Source organism: Chelonia mydas, chromosome 6 (assembly GCF_015237465.2).
Source record: "Chelonia mydas isolate rCheMyd1 chromosome 6, rCheMyd1.pri.v2, whole genome shotgun sequence".
Lineage (NCBI taxonomy): Eukaryota > Metazoa > Chordata > Testudines > Cheloniidae > Chelonia > Chelonia mydas.
Window position 1 is genome coordinate 93337592 of NC_051246.2, and position 14830 is coordinate 93352421.

A 14830-nucleotide genomic window follows, 5' to 3' on the forward strand; every position below is an offset into this window, starting at 1 on the left:
GCCTGTCTCCAAGAGGCTTTAGAAAAATGGTAGCAGACCCTCGCAGTCCGCAGAATGAGATGAGTTGGTGGCTCTTGTAGGAATTGGTGAGCCCTTCAGCTGTTGTACTTGCTAGCATTGAAGTGCCTCATTTTATCTAAGAGTCCTGACTCTGTGTTTGTTTGGCTAATACAGAAGTCCAGGGAAGGCTACCCTCCCAATCCTAGATGGGAGGGAGACCCTTTTTCCCTAACACTTTCAGTCTGTTTCCAAGTGAGCAGGCATCCACTTCACAAAATCCTCTCTCACTTTTGTTACTGATTGGGTCCCTCCGTGGCTGTCTCATCTGAGAGACCAAGAACTGACCAAGCTATGAACTCCCTTTACTCCTGTAGGGGTCCTGCAACATGAGGTCACTGACCTCCACTGCCCTTTAAAAACCATTTTACTTGTGTGCTCTTGAATCTATGTTCTTTTTTGCATTTTGCTCTGCTTGAAACAGGGAACTACCTGATTGTTTGCACATTGTGTTTCTTAGTCACTGGTTGGTGCTATTGAGTCTGGGCTTGTGATATTTCAAAGGGAAAGTTTAAATGGGAACAACCAACAATCCTATTGTCAAATAAAAATTTTAAAAATTGTGGAGGGCTATTAATATTAATAAACCTCACTCAATCTTTGTTCAGGCAAAACTCTTGTTGACTTCAGTGGGAATTTGCCTTAGCATGAGCAGGATCTGGCTCTCTACAGTTTGTAAATCTCTGTTTAAAAAGAAACCCCCATATCTTGGGTCTAAAAGACTGTAGAATGTCATTTTCATCCCCCACAGTGTTTCTGTGTCTGTTTAGTGCACAGTCCTGCTAGGTTCCTCTCCCCTTGAATTCTAGGACTAGCTGCTCCAAGAAGCAGTCATTAATGGTGTCTAGAAATTTTATCTCTTCATCCTGTCCTGAGGTGACACGTTCCTAATCAATATAGGGATAGGAGTAATCTCCGATCATTGTGTTTTCTGTTTTTGTAAACTCTCTACTGTCCCTGAGCATTTCACCATCTTGGTCAGGTGGTCAGCAGTGTATTCCTACTGCTATACCCTTATTATTCAAGCATGGAATTTCTAGCCATAGAAATTCTGTGGTATAGTTTGAGGCATTTAAGATTTTTACTATAGTTGGCTATGCTTTCTTTCACATACAGTGTCTCTCCACCACCAGCACAAAAAACTCTGTCATTCTTGTATATTTGTACCCTGGTATTACTGTATCCCATTGATTATCATTGTTCCACCAAGTTTCTGTGATGTCTATTATATCAATATCCTTATTTAATACCTGGTGTTTACCTTCACCTCTCTTAGTATTTAGACAAATAGCATGTGTCTAAAGCACTTATAGAATCCATGTTCCTCTGCAGGCACAAGAACTATGTCCTACTTTTAATCCACCTTAGATCTGCTGAGCAAAGGGAAGCCCTACATTCAGTTTGATTTCTGTCTGGCTGGACGTAGCACGATAACTTGTGAAAATTGCATCCAATCCATCCCCAAATTTCAGGGAATCTTCTTGACAGTGATTGACAGAACCCTGTTGATTTTTGTGGAAAATGGAAAACTGGCAAAGCCTGATTTCCACTAAAATCCCCAGTTCGTCCCTCAGTATACAGGGCTGAGGTGGTGACTGCACAGAGGCCAGTGGGAGGAGAGCAGAGTCTGGATACAGGAGTGAGGCAGTAATCTCAGGATTCAGGTATAGGGTTCGGGTTGGGTTAGAGTTAGTGGGCCCCGAACCCAGCTCTGGCCAGCTCCCCCTCACCCCGGCCCCTTCCCCTACCTCCTGATGAGAACCCTATTGATTATGGTGAAAATCGGAAAACCAGAAATGCCTGATTTTAGTGGAAATCAGGATTTTCCAGTGGATTTTGGTGAAAACAGAATTCTGACTGGGGCCAGAGGGGTGAGGGTCCCAGCTATAGTGAGGATGAAGGCCGGGCTGGGTGTACAACCGGCTAGTAAACTGCCTTAGATCCTGTCCCCAATTATGGATGCACAGTGGTGTTTGGCACCTGCTCTTTCCAGATAGCCACACCCAGAGCTGTGACTGAGGTGGGAATGTTAGTGCTCTCTGTTTCAGGAGTGAAATATTAGCACAGCCACTGTGTCAGCACAACCACGGTGCCAAGGTAACTGCTGGTGCTGGGGAACAAGCCACAGGAGATAGCTTTCATACAAACACAAGGTTAAATCCCCATCACTTTCTCACTGTATGATCCTCCATGGTCTCATCATTCTCAATGCATGATCGCTAGTTGTCTCATCCCCCTCACTGCATCCCCCACTTCTTGAATGACTTTGCCCAAGCTTTCCCAGACTCATTTGGCTATGCTATTGTCTGGGACCAAAATGAGACAGCTAGCAGCCACTGGTCATCCCATGCATCATCGTCTGTGATGACTGTGCCAGAGACACGAGGCTCGCAGTGAATGCTAGGCTCCCCAGCCAGCCCCATCTTGAATTCCAGGCCATTTCACAGGTTACAATTTTCAGAAATGCATGAATCAAGAGCTGCAATATCTAGGAGTCAGGAGCAAGAATTTTTAATGAATCTGTAAACTCAGGCGTCAACCCTATGACTGGAGAATTGGTAATATAGTACCTATTTTTAAGAAAAGGAAGTGATCTGGGAAACTACGGGCCTGTTAGTTTGACCTCAATTGTATGCAGGGTCTTAGAACAAATTTTGAAAGAGAAAGTAGTTAAGGACATAGAGGTAAATAGTAATTGGGATAAAATACAACATGGTTGTACAAAAGGTAGATCGTGCTAGACCAACCTGATCTCCTTCTTTGAGCAGATAACTGATTTTTTTAATCAAAGGAAATGCTGTAGATCTAATCTACCTGGATTCCAATAAGGCATTTGATATAGTTCCACATGGGAAATTATTAATTAAATTGGAGAAGATGGGGATTGATATGAGAATTGAAAGGTGGGTAAAGAACTGGTTAAAGGAGAGACTACAATGGGTCATACTGAAATGTGAGCTGTCAGGCTGGAGGGAAGTTACGAATGGAGTTCCTCAGGGATCGGTCTTGGGACCAATTTTATTTAACATTTTCATTAATGACCTTGGCACAAAAAGTGGGTGTGCGCTAATAAAATTTGAGGATGTCACAAAGTTGGGAGGTACTTCCAGTATGGAGGAGAAGCAGAATATCATACAAGAAAATCTGGATGACCTTGAAAACTGGAGTAATAGAAATGGGATGACATTTAATAGTGCAAAGTGTAAGGTTATGCACTTAGGGACTGACAACAGGAATTTTTGCTATAAGTTGGGGACATATCCTGGACTGTAAGGTGGATAGAAAGCTGGCGAGATCATCGGGCTCAATGTGTAGTGATCAATGGCTCCATGTCTAGTAACCTAAATTGGCAGCTGGTATCAAGCGGAGTACCCCAAGGGTCGGTCCTGGGGCAGTTTTGTTCAATATCTTCATTAATGATCTGGAGGATGGTGTGGATTGCACCCTCAGCAAGTTTGCAGATGACACTAAACTGGGAGGAGTGGTAGATATGCTGGAAGGTAGGGATAGGATACAGAGGGACCTAGACAAATTAGAGGATTGGGCCAAAAGAAATCTGATGAGGTTCAACAAGGACAAGTGCAGAGGCCTGCACTTAGGACGGAAGAATCCCATGCATTGCTACAGACTAGGGACCGAGCAGCTAGGCAGCAGTTCTGCAGAAAAGGACCTAGGGGTTACAGTGGATGAGAAGCTTGGTATGAGTCAACAGTGTGCCCTTGTTGCCAAGAAGGCTAACAGCATTTTGGGCTGTGTAAGTAGGAGCATTGCCAGCAGATCGAGGGACGTGATCATTCCCTTCTATTCAGCATTGGTGAGGCCTCCTCTGGAGTACTGTGTCCAGTTTTGGGCCCCACATTACAAGAAGGATGTGGAAAAATTGGAAAGAGTCCAGCAGAGGGCAACAAAATGATTAAATTTGTTAGTCTCTGAGGTGCCACAAGTACTCCTTTTCTTTTTTTAAAAATGATTATGGGGCTGGAGCATATGATTTATGAGGAGAGGCTGAGGGGACTGGGATTATTTAGTCTGCAGAAGAGAAGAATGAGGGGGGATTTGGTAGCTGCTTTTAACTACCTGAAAGGGGGTTCCAAAGAGGATGGATCTAGACTGTTCTCAGTGGTACCAGATGACAGAATGAGGAGTAATGGTCTCAGGTCAGTGGGGGGGGGTTTAGGTTGGATATTAGGAAAAACCTTTTCACTAGGGGGTGGTGAAGCACTGGAATGGGTTACCTAGGGAGGTGGTGGAATCTCCTTCCTTAGAAGTTTTTAAGGTCAGGCTTGACAAAGCCCTGTCTGGGATGATTTAGTTGGAGATTGGTCCTGCTTTGAGCAGGGGGTTGGACTAGATGACCTCCTGAGGTCCCTTCCAACCCTGATAGTCTCTGATTCTATGATATCAGTTGGAAGTGACAGTGGAGGAGAAAAACTTGGGTGTATTGCTTGGTCATAGGATGACTATGAACCGCCAGCGTGATGCAGCTGTGAAAAAGGCTAATGCGATCCAAGGATGCATCAGGCGAGGTATTTCCAGTAGAGACACAGAAGTGTTAGTATCATTATCCAGGCACTGATGAGACCTCATCTGGAATACTGAGTGCAGTTCTGATCTTCCATGTTTAAGAAAGATGAATTCAGACTGGAACAGGTGCAGAGAAGGGCTACTAGGATGATCAGAGGAATGGAAAACCTTATGAGAAGAGACTTAAAGAGCTTGGCTTGTTTAGCTTAACCTAAGGAAAGCTTAGGGGAGATATGATTGCTCTCTGTAAATACATCAGAGGGATAAATACCTGGGAGGGAGAGGAGTTATTTAAGTTAAGCACCAGTGTTGACACAAGAACAAATGGCTATAAACTGGCCATCAACAAGTTTAGGCATGAAATTAGGCGAAGATTTCTAACTAGCAGAGGAGTGAGGTTCTGGAACAGCCTTCCAAGGGGAGTATTGGGGGCAAAACACCTAACTGGCTTCAAGACTGAGCTTGATAAATTTACGGAGGGGATGGTATGATGCGACTGCCTATAATGGCACATAGCTGATCTGCGACTGCAGTAGCAAATGTCTCCAATGGCTGGTGATGGGAAACTAGATGGGAAGAGCTCTAAGTTACTACAGAGAATTCTTTCCAAGGTGTCTGGCTGTTTGGGTCTTGCCGAAATGCTCAGGGTCCAACTGGTCACCATATTTGGGGTTGGGGAGGAATTTTCCCCTGGGTCAGATTGGCAGAGACGGTGGGGGGTTTTCACCTTCCTCTGCAGCATGGGGCATGGGTTACTTGCAGCTTTAAACTAAGTAATGTAAATGGTGGAATTTCTGTAGCTTGAAAGTCTTTAAATCATGATTTGAGGACTTCGGTAACTCAGCCAGAGGTTATGGGTCTATTACAGGAGCGGGTGGTTGAGGTTCCATGGCCTGCGATGTGCAGGAGGTCAGACTAGATGATCATGATGGTGCCTTCTTGCCTTAAAGTCTGAGAGACTCCAGGGTTTTATTCCTGGCCCTGCCGCTGTCTCACTGTGGGGCTCTGCGTGAGTCACTTCTCTGTGCGTGTCGGTTTGCGATCTGTAAAATGGGAATAACACTGAACCCTCGCTTCCCCTTTATTAAAGTTTTGAGCTCCTGTGAAGGCATGAGACTCTGGAACATGCAGAGTGTTAGTAAATGGCACAGCTCTCATGCCCCTATGTGCTGTTGCTTCTCAGTCGTTGCTGCTCCCTGAAGCCCCGCAAGGGGGTGAAATGTTCCCCAGGTCCCATTTTAGGCACTCAGAGCCTCCTACTAGTTCCCCCTTCATTCCAGACCCCTATTTTCAAGCATTTACACATTTTTTTAAAACAAAAGCGACCCTTTGATCCCAGCCATGAGTGATCAATAAAGCTCCAGTCGCCCTGGTTGCATGACTCGGTTACTCATGCTTGTGCTCTGGCCAAGTCCCAGCTCTGTGGTTTCATTCAGTGTCCTCTGCATTCTCAGGTGAAGACAGGATTCGTTATTTCGGGTCCTGCCAAGCAGCTGCTGTGTCCTAGGCCAGTGTTTGGTGAAGTGATCCTTTATATCCAATCCCCACTTCGAAAGGGGTTGTGAGGCTGAGTTAATGAACTGCGAGGGAGAAGAGTGCATAGAAATCCTTGGGGGCAGGAGGTTCAAGGGCCCTCTGCACTGGGAAATTGAGGCTTTGAAATTGTTTTCATTTCAATGAGAGTTAGATGCCTAAGTGCTTAGGTCACTTTTGGAAAGGGGACTTAGGCTCATAAATCACTGATACACTTTTGAAAATGTTCCCTTTAATCTCTCTCTGCCTCTATTCCACATCTGTAAAATGGGGATAATGATACTTCTTGTCTGTCTATTTTGATTATAAGTTCTTTGGGACCAGGACTGTTTTTTTCTACGTGTTTGTACAGCACCTAGCACAATGGGGCTCCAGTCTTATTTGGGACCTCTAGACATTACCACAATACAAATAATAATAATAAATAGCGATACTAATTGTAATTAAGCAGTACCTAGATAATAGTGGAAGAGCCTTTAAAGCAACTCCCTGCAGCTTGAATACTAATGTAATAATCATGAAAAGATCTTGCATGTTTAAAATTAAACAAGCCTAGTTTTTAAGGATTAAACATTCCGTGCCGCATTTTCAAGCCAGTTAAGTGCAATGGCACGTGCAGTTGCCAGGAGAGCATGTGCTGAATGGGGAGCTGCACATGCAGCTGGCTAATTAGAGACCCCGGCACGTGCAGGTATCCCGGTCACCTGTCTGGCTGCAAGTAACTACGCATGCAGTTGGGCACCTGACTTGTTTGAAGATGTGGCCCTGAAGTTCCCCTTCTCAGGTTAAACCTGCTTGGAAACTGTTTTCCCACCTCGTTCTACACAGTTTCCACGCCTGCTGCCAGGGTCACAAATGGCATCAGCCAGTTTGTCTTGTCTTCATGAGACCTGGTGTAGTCTGAGGTAAACCTGGGAACCCTTTAGATATCCTACGGGATAGCCTCTGAGGGAGGCAAGAGTGCCCCAGGACCTTCCCTCACTATTCTGCTGGCTTGGGCAGGACATAGATACTGGGTGCATGACATAGGTGCTCCCTCCTGCCATCCCCTGAGGATATTACTGAGCATGCTGCCTCCACAGCTACAGCCACACCCTTTTGCCTTTGTGGAGTGGCTGAGACCCTGTGCCGGAGGGAGAGAGGAAGCAGGGACTGGCCTCCTCTTCCCCACCTGCCAGAGCTGGGAGCATGACTCGCTTTGTCTCTGAGCCAGCCAAACGCTATGGACTCTCATTGGCTGCAGTGGGAGGGAGATGTCAGAGGGAATGCCAGCTCCTGGTCACACACTCTCCCACTTGCCTGGGACCTTTTGGGGCATACAGCAGCTGAGTGGCCTGCAGCAGAGACAAGAGCGGCTGCCCTCTGTGAAAGCACTGGACTGGGAAAGGACGTTTTCATGATGAATGAGGGAAGTTTGTTGAGCAGGGGGCCTGTGGCCCAGAGCTAATTGTGCTGCCACTTTATCTCATCCTCACACCTGCTCACGTGAAGCCCCTGCTGCCAATACATCTCCCCTCTCCGCAGCTCCTGGAGAGGCCATCAATTCTCTTGCTACGTCTGAGCTCTTCCCTGTGCTGCCCTAGCATGGAGAGTGCACGCATGCATGTGTGTGTGTATGTCTGTGGTTTTCTGCCTGAAAAGCTCAGCTGGCCACTGTGGCTAGCCTGGATCTCCCTGTGCTGGGTGGTCATAGCAATTCAGGCTATTTATAAAAAGAGACCCTTCTGTCTGAGAGATTCCATGGGAGCAGCTGTCTGTGCACAGTATTTAGTGGGAAACCACCGGCTCAGCAGGGGATATATGCCTCACACCAGCCATTACTGCTGGGAGGAGCCTACGTTGGTATTTTTATTTTCAAAATGTATTCGATGCTGGCAAAAGTGGCTGGGCTGACAGCCCAGGGGACTAAAGGCCTCTAAAACCACAGGGCAGGCACCATCGGGGCAGGATCAATACAAATTTATACCACATACTGTCCCCCCAAATGTGCCTCAACACCAAATTCAGGCCACTTGACCCGAACTCCTGTGTTTGAACCACTAGACGATGTTGTTTCAATAATAGATGGACCAGTGATATTGTCCGGTGTGGCTGGAAGTATGATATTGGACCACCGAGCTCCCCAGAGCCATCCAGTCCCCCTCACAAGGGGTTAGTTTTCTAAAATAATCTGAAGTCAGAAACTCCAAATCCAGTGAATCATTGGGAAGGAAGAAAGGAAAAGAAAGAAAGAACCCTGATTTTTTTCATCTGGAGAGAGGAATTTTGAAAAGTTTGAATTGTGGACCCACTGGAATTAAAAAATACATAACTACTCATTTTTAAATGCAGTTGTTTTACTTAATTGGTTTTGCTGCCAGGACCAAAAGGAATAAAATAAATTAAAAAAAGATGCCTTCCCAGTGAGGTGGCTGAAGCTCCCTTTGAATCCAATTGAAACCAGTAGTTTTAGCGGAAGATGCCGCAGGAAGTGGGAGGGGGGTTGCTGTTCTCAGCAGCTACATCAGGGAACAAGCTGCTCCTGGGACAGTGGTTTCCCCCCTTCTCCATCAGCATAAAGAATTTCTGTTTAACGCATTGCATGAAGGCCCGTTTAGAAGGGCTTTATTCATATTAAATTGCCATCTTGCGGCAGTTCCCATTTTTCATTACCTTTTAAAAAGCAGGTGTCAAGGTTCCTTCCCCACTCTGAACTCTAGGGTACAGACGTGGGGACCTGCATGAAAACCTCCTAAGCTTACTTTTACCAGCTTAGGTTAAAACTTCCCCAAGGTACAAATTAATTTTACCTTTGTCCTTGGATTTCCACTGCCACCACCAAACTTTATCTGGGTTTACTGGGAAACGTAGTTTGGACACGTCTTTCCCCCCAAAATCCTCCCAACCCTTGCACCCCACTTCCTGGGGAAGGTTTAGTAAAAATCCTCACCAATTTGCATAGGTGACCACAGACCCAAACCCTTGGATCTTAGAACAATGAAAAAGCATTCAGTTTTCTTACAAGAAGACTTTTAATAGAAGTAAAGGAATCACCTCTGTAAAATCAGGATGGTAGATACCTTACAAGGTAATTAGATTCAAAACATAGAGAATCCCTCTAGGCAAAACCTTAAGTTACAAAAAAGACACACAGACAGGAATAGTCATTCTATTCAGCACAGCTCTTTTCTCAGCCATTTAAAGAAATCGTAATCTAACACATACCTAGCTAGATTACTTTCTAAAAGTTCTAAGACTCCATTCCTGTTCTGTCCCCGGCAAAAGCAGCATACAGACAGACACAGACCCTTTGTTTTTCTCCCTCCTCCCAGCTTTTGAAAGTATCTTGTCTCCTCATTGGTCATTTTGGTCAGGTGCCAGCGAGGTTACCTTTAGCTTCTTAACCCTTTACAAGTGAGAGGATTTTTCCTCTGGGCAGGAGGGATTTTAAAGGGGTTTACCCTTCCCTTTATATTTATGATACACTCCCCAAATCTCAGCTAGGGTGAAACGCTGGCTGGGATTTCTTCCTGGAGCTCTAGGAAAAACAGAGTTAATAAGACACATGCACCTCTAAATATACTACCAAGTACATAAAGACTAACAATATTTTCCACATCTCAAGGACGATTTTAACCAGTTGATTCTGGGAAACTTTCACGGGAGAGTGCATCAGCCAGTTTGTTAGAAGCTCCTGAGATGTGTTGGATGTCGAAATCAAAATCTTGGAGAGCTAAACTCCACCGAAGAAGTTTTTTGTTATTTCCCATGGCAGTATGAAGCCACTGTAGCACATCATGGTCGGTTTGCAGGTGGAAACGTCGTCCCCAAACATGTGGGCATAGACAATGGCGTACCATTCTTTTTCACTGACTGACCAGTTGTTTTCCCTCTCAGACAGTTTTTTGCTGAGAAACACTACAGGGTGGAATTCTTTATCAGGTCCTTTCTGAATTAAAACTGCTCCCACACCACGCTCGGACGCATCTGTGGTTACTAGGAACGGTTTGTCAAAGTCTGGGGCCCTTAGTACAGGGTCAGACATGAGTGTCGCTTTAAGGTGGTTAAAGGCCTTCTGACACTCTTCGGTCCACTGAACGGCATTTGGCTGTTTCTTTTTGGTTAGGTCTGTCAGTGGGGTGGCAATTTGGCTGTATTGCGGTACAAATCGTCTGTAATAACTGGCCAAGCCTAAGGAGGATTGAACCTGTTTCTTTGACTTTGGGACAGGCCACTTTTGGATAGCATCCACTTTGGCCTGTAGGGGGCTGATAGTTCCTTGACCCACCTGGTGTCCAAGGTAAATCACTCTGTTTAGGCCTATTTGATACTTCTTAGCCTTAACAGTTAGTCCTGCCTCCCTTATGCGCTCAAGGACTTTTTGTAGATGTTCTAGGTGTTCTGCCCAGGAATCCGAAAATGTGGCCACATCGTCAAGGTAGGCGACTGCATGTTCTCCGAATCCCGCTAGGAGACCATCTACAAGTCTTTGGAAGGTGGCGGGTGCATTTCGCAGCCCGAAAGGGAGTACATTAAATTCATACAGCACGAGATGTGTGGTGAAGGCTGACCTTTCCTTGGCGGATTCATCTAGCGGTACCTGCCAATACCCCTTGGTTAAGTCCAAGGTAGAGATGACCTGGGCCCGTCCCAGTTTCTCCAATAGTTCATCTGTGCGTGGCATTGGATAGTTGTCTGGGCAAGTTACAGCATTTAGCTTACAGTAGTCCACGCAAAAACGTATCTCCCCATCTGGTTTGGGAACTAGAACCACTGGAGATGCCCATGCACTTCCAGAGGGGCGGATTACACCCATCTGTAACATATCCAGGATCTCCCAGTCTATAGCAGTTTTAGCTTGAGGAGACACCAGGTAAGGTTGGACTTTAATTGGCTGAGCATTATCTGTGTCAATGGAGTGGTATGCCCGTTCAGTCAGTCCTGGGGTGGCTGAGAACGTTGGCGCGTAGCTAGTGCACAGCTCCTTGATCTGCTGTCGCTGCATATGCCCAAGGGTCATGGAGAGGTTCACCTCTTCCACACCACCAGCACTTTTCCCTTCGTAGTAGACACCTTCAGGCCACTCACCGTCGTCTCCTCCCTGGGCTGTAAACTGACAAACCTTTAATTCTCTGGAATAAAAGGGCTTTAGAGAATTAATATGGTACCCCTTAGGCTTTTGGTTGGAGGTGGGGAATGCTATGAGATAATTAACAGCTCCCAGGCGCTCTCGGACCGTGAATGACCCTTCCCACGACGCTTCCATTTTATGGGCCTGGAGCGCCTTTAAGACCATGACCTGGTCCCATACTTTGAAGGAACGCTCTCTGGCATATTTATCATACCAGGCTTTTTGCTCTTTTTGAGCATCCTGTAAGTTTTCTTTAGCAAGGGCTAAAGAGGTTCGGAGGGTGTTTTGTAGGTTGGTTACAAAGTCCAGAACGTTAGTTCCTGGAGAAGGTATAAATCCCTCCCGTTGCTGCTTCACCAACTATAATGGCCCCTTAACCTCATGGCCATATACAAGTTCAAATGGGAAAAACCCTAAACTGGGATGTGGTACAGCTCTGTAGGCAAAGAGCAACTGCTGCAACACTAGGTCCCAATCATTGGAGTGCTCATTTACGAATTTACGTGTCATGACCCCCAAAGTTCCATTAAACTTCTCCACCATGCCATTTGTTTGATGGTGGTAAGGAGTGGCAACCAAGTGATTTATCCCATGAGCTTCCCAAAGGCTTTCCATGGTTCCTGCCAGGAAATTAGTCCCTGCATCTGTGAGGATGTCGGAGGGCCAACCTACCCTGGCAAAAATGTCTGCTAGTGCCTGGCACATACTTTTAGCCCTGGTGTTGCTTAGAGCTACTGCTTCCGGCCATCGGGTGGCAAAATCCACAGAAGTCAGTATGTACTGCTTCCCTCTGGGTGTCTTTTTCAGAAAAGGACCCAGAATATCCACAGCTACTCACTGAAATGGAACTTCAATGATGGGGAGTGGCTGGAGAGGGGCTTTGACCTGGTCTTGGGGTTTTCCCACTCTTTGGCATACTTCACAAGACTGGACATAGGTAGAAACATCCTTGCCCATTCCCTCCCAGTGGAATGACCCCCCCCAAATGGTCTTTGGTCCTATTCACCCCAGCATGGCCACTAGGGTGATCGTGGGCTAAGCTCAAGAGCTTGGCCCGGTATTTAGTTGGAACTACCAACTGTCTCTGAGGATGCCAGTCTTCCTGGTGTCCACCAGAAAGAGCTTCCTTGTATAAAAGTCCTCTTTCTACGACAAACCTGGATCGATTAGAAGAGCTGAGAGCTGATGGGTTGCTCCGTGCCGCCGTCCAAGCTCTCTGGAGGCTTTCATCTGCTTCCTGTTCGATCTGGAACTGTTCCCTTGATGCTGGAGACATCAGTTCCTCATTGGATTGTGGACCTATGCTTGGTCCCTCCGGAAGCGATGTAGGGGATGGGGCTGTTTCCGTTGACTGTGAAACGCTCTCCGCTGGGACACTATGTTGGGGTTCAGGCTCTGGCTGAGCCTCTTGTGTAGGGTTATGGGCTGCTGCCGGTTCAGGTTCGGTGTGGCCCTCTGGTGTTGAGGTTGCAAGTACTGGATTCAGTGCTGGCAATGGGTCTGGTGCTGGTTGTTCCGCTGGTTCCGGTTCTGGGACTGGTTCCGTCTGGGTCTCTGGGACTGGATCCACTACTGCTGTTGCAGACATTGGCCTGGGCTCTGGGTCCATCACCTCTGACTGGGTCCTGATAGAAGTTTCCGGAACAGAGCTAGGCGTGACGGCTTGTTTAGCTTGGCTGCGGGTGACCATTCCCACCCTCTTGGCTAGGTTCACATGATTGGCCAAATCTTCCTTCAACAGCATGGGGATGGGATAATCATCATAGACTGCAAAAGTCCACGTTCCTGACCAGCCCTGGTACTGGACAGGCAACTTGGCTGTAGGCAAATGGAAAGAGCTGGACTTGAAGGGTCGAATCGTCACTTGGATCTCTGGGTTGATTAAATTGGGGTCCACTGAGGAAGCATGGATAGCTGACACTTGTGCTCCGGTGTCCCTCCACGCGGTGACCTTCTTCCCGCCCACACTCACAGTTTCCCTCCGCTCCAAGGGTATCTGGGAGGTATCTGGGCCTGCGGATCTTTGGTGTGATTCCGGTGCAATGAACTGTAATCTCTTGGGGTTCTTGGGGCAGTTGGCCTTTACATGCCCCAGCTCGTTACATTTAAAACATCGTCCAGCTGACGGGTCACTGGGGTGAGGTGGGTTGCTGGAGAACGGGGTGGTGGGACGATAAGGTGTCTGGAGGGTTCTTTGGGAGGTAGTGGGGCTTTGGGCGGCCCCCGGTAATAGGGTGTGGTCTGGGGTTGTCCCTTCTGGTCTCCGCTCCAACTGCGACCAGTTTTCTTCTTCTCTGCCACCTCCACCCATCTGGCTCCAATCTCTCCTGCCTCGATTACAGTTTTGGGCTTCCCATCTAGGATATATCTTTCTATTTCCTCAGGAACACCCTCTAAGAATTGTTCCATTTGCATTAGGAAGGGCAAATTTACTGGAGATTCAACACTTGCTCCTGATATCCAGGCATCCCAATGTTTCATAATGTGGTAGGCATGTCGGGTAAATGACACGTCTGGTTTCCACCTTAGGGCTCTGAACCTCCGACGAGAATGCTCGGGTGTTATCCCCATTCTGACTCTCGCCTTGGATTTAAACAGTTCATACTTGTTCATGTGTTCCTTAGGCATTTCAGCCGCCACCTCAGCTAAGGGTCCACTGAGCTGTGGCCTCAGCTCTACCATGTATTGGTCGGTAGAGATGCTGTACCCAAGGCAGGCCCTTTTGAAGTTTTCTAAGTATCATCGCCTGCCTCATCGTATCATCGCCTGCCTTGTAGGTGGGGAACTTTCTGGGATGGGAAGTGGTACTTGGAGAAGGATTGCTAGGGTTTGTTGGTATATTCTGCTGAGCCTTTACCTTTTCCATCTCCAGTTCATGCTTCCTCTCTTTTTCCTTCTCCTCCTCCACATGCTTCCTCTCTTTTTCCTTCTCCTCCTCCACATGCTTCCTTGCCTCCATTTCCCTCCTGTGGGCAGCCTCCTGTACCTCCTTCTCCAGCCGCATGAGTTCTGTCTGTCTTTCATGTTCCTTTTGTTTTTCTTCAGTCTGAAATCTGGCTAATTCCAGCTTTTGTTGAGCCGTGAATTCTGTCCTCCTAACCTCTCTGTTTTTAACTAACTTTACACCCGAGGTTTAGAAATAAACAAACAAAACTTGGCTGTAAAATTTTGCTGTGCTGGAATAGGATACCTATTCTCTGATAGTGATTGTCAGCCTACAGAAAAAGACAATTCCCTTTGTCTCTGCTCTGGCCCCAAATCAAAGCAAAAAACCTCCAACTACTTGGAAACCTGCTTACCAGCAGCCCAAAGGAAAAAAAATTCCTTTTCAAACCTGTGCTCCTTGTAAAAAAAAAATCAAAATCCTAAAAGAAAAAACCCCTGCCACTTTTGTCTCCAGGCAAATGGGTAGAACACCCCCCTATTTACTTTTAGGGGGAAAAAAAACCTCTGGTTTGCGAAGACTGTGAATTTCCCTGCAGGAGGTTAACTACTCTGCCTCCAGGCAAAGAAAACCTGCAATTCACGAAGATAATCCCCTTTTGTCTCTGCTCTGGCCCCAAAGCAGAGAAAAAACTAACTGCTTTCAGTTGGACCTCCTTTCCA

The 14830-nt window shown here is 46.6% G+C and overlaps 1 protein-coding gene across 7 annotated transcripts in view; it reads left to right on the forward strand.

Annotated features, from left to right (window-relative positions):
• ADCK1 (aarF domain containing kinase 1) overlaps window positions 1-14830 on the forward strand; it is a 134984-nt gene that overhangs the window by 88441 nt on the left and 31713 nt on the right. The window lies entirely within an intron of this gene.